Below are 10,813 nucleotides of genomic sequence, written 5' to 3'. Positions count from 1 at the left end.
AGCAAGATCTATAGGGCCTGTAACACAAAGCTTGGCAATGATTGTAGAACAGTTTTCTACGTTCGATTGTATTGACTGATTACAATCAATCTAGAAAATCGAGTCTATGATTAATCGTTAACTTTTGAGTTACCCGACTCTAATCTCGCATTGGAGAGGTTTGCGAAAGGTGCCTATTATTTATCAAGCGCGGACACTATACCATCACGGGCAGGCTTGCCGAAGGAGACTGTATCCGGTTGCGCATGGTAAAAATTGTGCACTTTTTGCTCATGTAACATACGAAAGGTTCAGAGTTGCAGATTCCACTGGCCATCGCCCATGTGCAGGTCCGCAGCGGTTGATGGGGTGCAAGTTTGAACCTTGCGTATCTAGTCTAGGTTCCTCTCATACTTTATTTTCTTCAAATTGCTCTCAAAGTTCAATCTGCTTGGCAGTGATATAAAATCCTTGGGGTGTGCGTATGAGCGTGTTTCTTGAATACGTGCAATGCAGCAAAACTCTTTTTTATTGCACCTAAATAATGACGAGGAGAGCTTATAGGTTCTAGGAACATGCATAATTATATTGTACAAGACCTACGCAGAAATCATGTGTTTAGTAGTCTGTGAATTAACGTTTAAAACATTACATAATTTGCATAATTTATGAACATGTGTTACAGTTGTCATGATTGTTTTGGGAAAAATACTTGTGAGAAAATTGATCTAAGCATTTGTTTGGGGGATCAGGTAGTTTGGCACAAATAATCATTTAGTAATTGTTTCAATATTGTTTTTTTGTGAAATTCTTATTATGAGGAAACAAACGTTGCAATCCTAGGTGTGTGTTTTAAGGCTTTATCTCATTTCACACGATCCACCATTACTTTTACTGCAGAATTAAAGGTAGATTTGGGAATCACTCACTCTGGTCAATGACCCTTCTCCATCATGCTCTGATAATGTGCGGAAGAATTCCTTAACCACCTGAAATATTGGCCATATAGACAAAGCGGACGGCCAGGCATGATGGGATCCTGATGGAAAAATCGTGTCATTTTGGATCCATGGCCGTCTTATTAAGTAGATTAATAGTCATACTGGGTGCAATTTTTCACCTTTTTGGAAAGGTGAAACCGGCTTTGCAATTCTCTTGAAGGTGCAAATAAGCATCTTATAGATACAAAGTTGAACCTATTTTAATTTTAGTGTGTGGTACGGAGTTTGGGACCAATAGAAATTTGGACTGAATTCTAATCGCAGAAGAATCATTCGCTCGATGCAAAGGGCCACACCCGTCAGCTGGCGCTGCTTCGTATATAGTCTTTCTGCTTCAGATCCTAAATTGGCCTACACTATACGGGCACTATACACACTTAAAATGTTGGGCAACATACTGTCCACTGTGTTAAATGTATGTTCTTGGTAAAAAATATATTCTGGGCAATTATTATCAAATTGAGCAGGTTTATTACCCAATTATTAGTTTTATTACCCAAATGGGACAGATGTTAGTTGCGTGGAAAGTATGTTGCCCAGGGTTGGAGTGTACACCGGTATCAAGCTTGACAAAGGCCACGATAACTGGGTGATATGGCGTGCGCCTGTTACGACTTTGATACAGAGGTTCAAGGTCTGAACCTTGGTCATCTCTTTCGGATAGTGACCCTAAATTTCGGTCCCAGGCGAAAATAATCGTCAAACACACACACGCGCCACGATTTCATTGGCTTCGACCCCCCTGCCTTCGTGGATGCTATCATTTTGTAAAACTGTCATCGCTCTTATCTCCATTTTTATGCAGGTCAATTAAGGTGCTTTTTTTACCGGATAAAATACATCCCTGTGGAACACCAAAATGACTTCATCGATGACGTGTACAAATGGTTGTGTGACGTCACCCCAAAGAGGTCTGATAATGTTTACCAAGGTGCAGCGGGGAGGATTGAACACATGACCATAATGGCTACCAAAGAATGAAATCCCCAGTTTCTTTATCTGATTCACGCGTACAGATCCCTCATTTCTGTTTATTTTTATTCCCAGGCCCCTATTCCTCCTTGTAGGCTTATGGTTATATCTTGAATATGATTAATATATATATATATACTACCGGGATCTCGAGTCAATCAGAAGTAGGTCACGTGAAGCAATACTACACCGAGAGTCATTTTGAATATCAAAACTAAAAACATTACAACCACATGGTATCAATGCCGAACAATAGATCACTGACCACCCAAAGTCCCCCCCCCCCCCCCACCTACTCCTGATTGACTCTAACCCCACGACCCATTTCCGTTTCCCCTTTCCTTAAATATTTGTAATAAAAATCTGTGCAAAGTTAATCTATTTTAATAGCTTTTGGATAATCTTAATTAAGCATTACCAATGCAATGCAACTTCTTTTGAGATATATGTATTATTTTGAGATATACGTATTATTATACATTTTAAGATATATGTATTATCATACATTTTGAGATATAAGTATGTATTATACTGCACACATAACCCAATATGTCTACATACTTTCAAAAAAATGTTTGTAATAAAAATCTGCGTAAACTTAATTGATTCTAATAGCTATTGGATAATCCTAATTAAACATTACCGATGTAAAACATCTTCTTTTAAGATATACCTATATTTAGTAAATTAATCCAATTATATTATGCATGTTACATGTAAAACCATTATGTCTTTTACATCTTCAGATACCTGAAGAAGGCCGAACTAAATGGCCGAAAGCTTGTACTAATAAAAATTGAAGATATCCAGGCTACGTCTCTAGCTTCAATGCTTTTTTAAGCTTCTTCGCCAACATATATATATATATATATATATATATATATATATATATATATATATATATATATACATATATATATGTGTGTGTGTGTGTGTGTGTGTGTGTGAGAGAGAGAGAGGGTGTGTGTGTGTGTGTGTAAAGTTATACATGTACAACAGCTTTGGCAACTCTTTTTATTTAAATATTGTAAAGAAATGGATGAAGAGAACAATGGTAGGCGTAGCTTAAATCAAGGTTCCCCAGAGCTATCTACCCTTTGGGAAAATTGGTGATGCCGAAAAAATGTCTCTGCCGGGAATCGAACCCGGGCCCCCAGCTTCGAACGCCGGTGCCTTAACCACTAGACCACAGAGACGGGTTAGTGGCTAGGCCGAACCCAATCCGATTGACCGTCAGATAGACAGATTTTCGACACTATACCAATTATATAATTTCCTTTGTCGGGTGAAATTCAAATTACTACACGACGTAAATAATTAGGCCTACGCAGTGTAGTAATTCGAATTACTACACGACGCAATTATTTACGTCGTGTAGTAATTTGAATTGCTACATGACGTAATTATTTACGTCGTGTAGTAAATTGAATTACGACACGACGTATATCCGTGTTTTTGACGGTCTCCTGCTTCCATAGTGAAACAGCGCGATAACCGGTGGGTCATGACATCACGCTGCCCGACCCGGAAGATCGGGGGGGGGGGGGGCATTTCATGAAAGGACTTGTCGGACGTTTTATCCGACAAGTCCCATTTTATCCGACAGTTATCATAGGAACGGTGCCTCTCAGCCAATCAAAATCATGGAAAGATGTCAGATCTGACAACTTGTCGGATGAAAATATTGATGAAACCCTTCCCTGGAGTACCATCGCCTGGCGACCCGGTCGGGTGATGCGAGGGTGCAACATATGCACACATGCCCTTTCACTTGCTTTGATTCCTTTTTACGCGAGTTAGGATATAATATCGATATATATTTGGAGATCAGAAAGCAATTTAAAATATGATAAACATATAATGCGTCGTACAACCTACATTAATTGTGTGAAAAGTCACTGAAAACTGTGTTTTGAAAGGGAAAGGTTGATCTTCATGCTGAGCTTGAGCGGTTGAAATGACGTCACTCACGTCACCTGCACGTCGACTGTGATTTAGGAGAACCGCAAAATGAATGTGGCGAGGTTCTCGATTCTGATAGTGGACGTGTGTGAGGACCTGAGGCACATGTGGCAGGCCAAAAGGTGACGTCATCTAGTATCAGTCGTCTATGTCGACGTACGTTTCTAAAAGTGCTCGTTCTGTACACACACGGGTTTAAAGGGTGGGTGCCACTTTTTTATTTTTTTTTTAGTTTTGGACGTGGGCCGCGCGTGCACTTGTTGGGTATAAAAAAACACCTGGTTTTTTTAAGCTGGTTTTAAAAGACTGGTCAATTGTTAGTCGCGGGGTCAAACGTATTTAGGTTATGGTTTTTCAAAGATTTTTTTTTGTAAAGACTATCCATACGCACGTGTTTAGGTATGCTTTTTCCTCCTAAGCTTTGTCCCCTGGACTTTTTCCTCCACGTTTCTGAAGAGTGTTCGGGTTTTTCACGATTGTGCAGGTATTTTAACCCTAACTGCAATGGCGGGGATGAAGTACCCATGATGAATATTTAAAAAAACTTGTTTAGGGGATTTTGTCGATAACTTGTTTAGGGGCCAAAATGTGTACATGAAGCCCGCGAAAAACTTGTTTAGGGGATTACATTTCACACATAAAAAACTAGTTTAGGTGGTGTTTGGAAATAATTTGGTCACGCCCCCCTTCCCCGGAAATATTGGCCAAACAGACAAAGCAGACGGCCAGGCACGGTGGCATCCTACTAAGAAAACCGTGTGAATTTCGATCCATGGCCTTCTTTAATAGGTTCCTCATTCGAATGTCCAAGTCTGGACATCCTGCTACGCGAGTTCAAAGGCTTAATCTTTTTTAATAAGACCTTTGGAATTATAGCGATGGCAAGTGACCAGTAGGCAGTGGCGGACCTTGACCGGAAGAGACAAAGCATTCGAGGGGCACAGCATTGTTCAATTTAATGCAAGTGACCCTCCAATGCTTTGTCTCCTCGGGTCATGGTCCGCCACTGCCAGTACTAGTAGGCCTATATGTATTTAATGCAAAGATGATTTAAAGCTTTGCTCAATTTTCTGCACTGATCTTCTCAACTTATTTCGGACATTCAAAGCAAGGCAAGATGAATACTGACACAGTAGAACTAGCACGGGAATATGATTTGATAAGTTCCGTTTGTATACAGAGTCGACTTCGTGATGAAGCTTTGAAATTGATCGATTTCAGTGAAAACGACGACGTACTCGATGTTGGCTGTGGTTCTGGAAGGCTTTGCAAAATGTTGTCTCCTCTTGTAAACTCAGTTTCTGGTGAGTAATTAAGACATTTCATTATGAGGTATTGAAATTTTGCTTTGTTTCTTTGTTTTTTTTTGGACTATGCGCGGCTCTGCGAGGGTTAAGCAAAGCGTCATTCCCTGTCATATCCTACCATACTTCGTAATACGATTTAAAGTCTCTAAAATGTGAAAATATCGCTCTTGAAAGTAGGATATCTTTTACTCGAACTAGGCTCACTCATGTATAACAACACAGGTCCCTTTCCTGGACCAGTCTTGTCCCCATTATCTTCTTCCTGTGTTTCTCCCTCCATTGCTTTCGGAGATCAGCCCAAAGAAGGCAGCCATGGCAATGTTAATAATCATCCAGGGGATTAGACAGCTAGGACAAATCGATAATCATTGCATATGTGGCTTTATGCAGGTTCATAGCATGTATGATTCAATCGACGCATGCAGTTTATAGATTAAAAAAAAAATACGGTCTTAAGGGGCAGGCAGTCCTTGATAGGTGGATCAGACACAAAAGGAAGAAGCACAGCACGAGTGAAAAGTGTAGGATTTTCTGAGTTATAAGATGAGATCACATCTGGGTAGTCTTTCAGAGATTCATTGAGTAAGAAAGTATTACTCTAACCGAATTGGGTTGGAAAGGAGTCTTGTGGCAATAAAGTGTTCAACTATTTCATCGGCACTATGACAATGCTGGCAAGTTGAGTCGGAGGTATTTGCGATCTTGTTCAGTCTGCAGTCAGTCTGGTTTGAAGAAAGGGTAGGTGGAAGAAAGAAGCTGTGCTCTCACTGTCAAGGCCTTAATTTCTAAAGGAGGGTAGAGTTCTTGACATCCGTAGGTAGCATGGTAGGTAGATGACCTACCCAGACTGAAAGACATTTCTCCTCCCTGCTACATTAATGGTGCGTTACCACTGTTCTTTTGTATTGTTATGGATCCATAATTAAATCCTCAAGTGGAGGTAGATGATATTCAGTCAGGGTATCGGCAAATATTCGGATGGTCGGGGTTGATTTCTCTGAGGCATGAAGGAAGATTCTGAACTAAAACCGGCAGCGATCTATCATAACTAGCCCAAGGAGTAGTGAGTCTGTCCAGTTCAATCTGAGCAGACACTGGTATCGAGTCTGTGAGAAAATTTCGTCAGTAGTATAGTGACTGGTACTCCTATGATTCTTTTGAAGCTGAAGTCGTGTGTTATTCAGTTTCTTTAGCATTCAATTGAAATTACCCGGGGGGGCACTCAGTATATAATGCATAGTGGGTATGTGCCGCGGAGGGGACCCCCATTTTTACACTCAAATTTCAGTGTTCCAAGGCATAGCATTTTTGTCTTATTGAGAAAAAGAACAAAAAAAGCCGCTCCAAGGCATAGCAAAAAAAGAAGAGAGAAATCCGTTCCAAAGCTAGCTCCGCATATTTTTCGTTACGCCGTTCTGGACGCATTGATCTGCTACAATGAGCGGCCAAAGAACGCTGTCCGACCATCGTCTCTGCGCGAGCGCACCCGGCGGAGGTCGCGCTAGCTGCATCATGCACGCATGCCCGTTCCATAGGGATACATATATACGCACATACACGCTGGCGATCCGTTCCAAGGACCCCCGTTTTCACAAACATTTAGTTCCGAAGCCCATTCCGAGGACCCTCTTTTTACAATAAGCCCGCTCCAAGCCCCCCGTTTTTTGTCTAGCCCGCGGCACTCCCCTACCACATTTTTGGTCGAGTGCCCCCCCCCCCCCACCGGGAAATTACACACCCTAAGGGTGTTATACATGGAGATGAAAAAACAGTTTCCGTCTAGAACTGCGACCCAAAGACATTTCCATTTGAATTTAACCGACCAATGGAAGGCGTTATCCTTTATTAATTATTATGAAATTATGGCGACAACAAATGATTGTGTGAGCATATTGTATGAGTATTGTACGAGTATCTGAACGTCAAGCAAGGTTATATGAATTAAAATAGGAATTCATGCTATAATTTCTTGACAGGATTTTAGACACTGGCGTAAATAACGGGGGATGGGGGATATATCCCCCCTACACTTTTCGAGGAGGGGGATGGCCTGTACAATTATCCCCCCCCACACACACACACACTTTTAAGAAAGAAATGAAAAAATCAAAGAGATAATTGTTTTATTGGTGAAAATTCTTCCTGAAATACCGCTTAACAAATAAAACAATATTATTGAATCATACGATACAAATAAAGAGCCAGTTCACCATTTCCAAACGAAATACTTATGTCCTTATTATAACATTGAAGAGAAACCCCCGTTTCTTCCCATTCATCAATGTTGGGGTCTTCGGGAAGGGGTTAAGATGGAATGTCATTTTTTTTATGTAATCTATAATAAAACCATTAAACCATCATGGGGTAAAAAAGACAATAATATTGGAGAGGTACATGTATTTGCCATATGGACATACAGTGGCGTAACTACCGGGGATGGGAGCACGTCCCCCCCCCCCCATCGTCTGACAAAAAAAAACGGGGAAAGGGGAAAGAAGAAAAGAGGGAGAAAGGAAGAGAAACGTAGTGGGAAAAAAAGACAATATTATTCACTATAATGTTATATATAATATTATATATTATAATTATGTTACGTTGCATTACATAAGAAACATTTTTATCATATCTTCATGAAACATAATTTGCCCAGGGCCTCCGTCTTCATTGTTTTCATCCCGTTTTCAAGTCAATATAAACCAAATATATTTCCTAGCACTTGAGTTATCATTGTTTTATATAGTGACATATATGCTTCTTTTTCATGACTCAAATAATGATTGCCCCGTGAAGGTCTTCGTACATAATTATGAAACATTTCCTGTCCGTGATTACGTTCGCATTAATGGATTGGTGAGATATGTCTGCTCTTCATGAATTCCTAAAATCAGTCCTCAAAATGCCCCACTTCAGGTCTCAATTATCTAAATTTTCAGCTCGCGCTTCGCGCTCGCAATATTTGAATCGTGAGATGGTATGATAATCATGATTGCAATGACTACAAAAAGTGTTGCATGTGTTCTAATAAAATCAGCAAGTGCTTAATTCGGCACTCGCATTAGATGGTTACATATAAGAAGAATTGTAAGATCAATTACATTCATTTATGATAAAGAACATTCCAGAATGTCTTTGTGAAAGCTTTTGTTATCCAGGCCTTGCCTATTTAAAGGCAAGCTATGATTTCACTGAGGTCATTCAAGAAATGTAGAATGCTCCAGAAAGAAGAAGAAGAATGTTGTTTTAAAAGACAATATCAGAAGCTTCCATAATCATGATAATAGTGAATACTAGAAGCCTCTAGAATAGTGAATACTAGAATGATCTAGAATAGTTGAAATGTGCATATATAAGCTGCAGTTTCTACAAGGACTTCATCATATCATACCAGATTACTTCATCAGATCAGAGCTAAGAGTTTCACGCCAGACTTTATGTCAGAGCAGAGTTTATTTCCACCTGGAATAATTATCTTCCGTGGAATTATTTGCACACCATCAATGAACTGTTTGCAGTTATTTTGAGAGAGGAATTCTCAGTTCTCGTCGAGTTCATCAACCTTTATGAACACTCTTCAACCCATGGATTGCTAAAATTGACTGTTAATCATCATCAACATCGTCTTCACGGACATTTCAACTCGTTACAGTGACTCTTATTATTCATCGTGCTTCAACATCAGTTTCATCATCACCATCATTGTGAATTTTCGCCAGCCAACTTGGACTCTTATCTGGATACTATCATTTGGAATACCATAATTGCCAGAACTGATTTCAAGAGACGTAAGACTATTATCATTTATGATTTGTTTCTGTACTATGCTTAATTATTTCCTGTAAATAAAAAAGAGGAAAATCTAAACCTAAATTTTACATGTTATTTGTTGCAGTATCGTAACAAGATGACTATGGTGAGATATGCATACTCTTAATGGATTCCTAAAAGGTATTCCTTAAAATCTCGCTGTTTGGGGTCAAAATATACGAAAACTCGCATTGTTTCTGTTTCTGTTTAGTGAGACAGGTACCTATCATGATTACACAAATTTGATTATAATGTCCCTTTCAGGTGTAAATATAAAAAAATCAGCTCGCGCTTCGCGCTCGCATTATATGATCAGTGAGATGCATATCCCTTTAATGACATTGTCCTTAAAATGTCTCTATTAGGTCAGTATACCTGGCAACTGAGCGCGCTCACTCAGTGATTCAACAATTTTGCTGGTGTCCCCCCCCCCCCCCACGCCACTGTGGACATATCAATGACAATTCCTTGCATATCTAAAAACATGATTGCAAAAAAATGCCAAAGTATTTCAGTCATCCCCACCCATCAACACGGATTTACGCCAGTGATTTTAGAGTTGTCTCCTCTTCAATGGCGCTCATTTCCTGTATTGCATTCAAGTAGATCACTGGTGTACAGTCATATTTTCCACAGAAGTGGCTTTTTGGAGGGGCGTCAACTGCCCTTTTCACGACCACTTAAGCCCGTCAGCTTTTATAGTTTCTTATGTATACCTAGTCTGCTTTCATGTTAATTTACTTTTGTATAAGTTCCATGGAGTAATTATAACAAGCATGGGCGTTTCCAATCGAGGGGCATCAGCTGCCCCCTTTTCGAGTTTTTATATTTTGTTTCATGTTTACCTATAAAAAGAAATGGGTAAATTATGACAACTGATGGGCATTTTCGGAGGTGAGGGGAGGGGCTTCGGACAAAGCCGATCGACAATGATCGAAGCACCCGGGCTGACCCATTTTCTGTCACGGTCTGAACACATATCTGGGGTCAGATCTCACGGGTTCAAAGAGAAGATTTCGTAGGCTCTATTAGCAGCTGGATAAAAAAAATAATGAGGAGTTTTGATTTTTTTTCTTTGTTACAATGTAGTGTTGGTGTACATTTCGAATTGCAACTGGGACTGTTGCATAATAATACATGTGATTTGTAATGCGCCAAATCCACTCGGCAGAGTGCCCAAAGGCGCAGTAAAAGAAGAAAGAAAGAAAGAACGAAAGAGAACAGGTACAAATAATAAAATAGTAATAGATTCAGGAACAATTAATTAAGAGTAAGAGGCATTGAATAGACGAGTCTTAAGGTAACGTAAAATGTATCAATGGACGTGCATTCACGGATTGTCAGGGGAGATCATTCCATAGAACAGGGCCAGCGTGAGCAAAAGCCCGAACCCCCCCCCCCCCCCATGTCTTAACGGATTTAGGAATAACTAGGGAACCAGAGTTTGATGAACGTAGGGACCTGACTGGAGTGTATTTGCTGATTAGATTAATATTGTACTGTGGAGCAGAGCCGTTAATTGCATAGAATACAAGGAGAAGGATTTTGAAGATGATGCGATCGTTGACCTTTAACCAATGAAGAGATTTCAGAATGGATGTGATATGAACATGTTTTTTAGATAGGTGACCAAACTGCCAAACGTAAGTTTGGTCACGCTGCAGCACGTGCTGCAGCGTTCTGGAGCTTTTGGAGTTTAGACAACTGGGTGTTGGGTAAATTATAAAGTAAGGCATTCCCGAAGTCAAGTCGTGAAGAATCAGAGCTTATGAACCAATTTTTCAGTAG

General features: G+C 40.0%; 1 non-coding gene across 1 annotated transcript; it reads right to left on the bottom strand.

Moving 5' to 3' along the window:
- Positions 1-3,076: 3,076 nt before the first annotated feature.
- Positions 3,077-3,148, bottom strand: TRNAR-UCG. The gene has a single exon. It is a non-coding gene; the product is annotated as a tRNA-Arg (tRNA).
- Positions 3,149-10,813: the final 7,665 nt, after the last annotated feature.

The sequence above is a fragment of the Lytechinus variegatus genome, chromosome 4 (assembly GCF_018143015.1).
Source record: "Lytechinus variegatus isolate NC3 chromosome 4, Lvar_3.0, whole genome shotgun sequence".
Taxonomy (NCBI): Eukaryota; Metazoa; Echinodermata; class Echinoidea; order Temnopleuroida; family Toxopneustidae; genus Lytechinus; species Lytechinus variegatus.
Note: the sequence above shows the minus strand (reverse complement) of the source record. Positions and strands in the feature narration are given on the sequence as shown.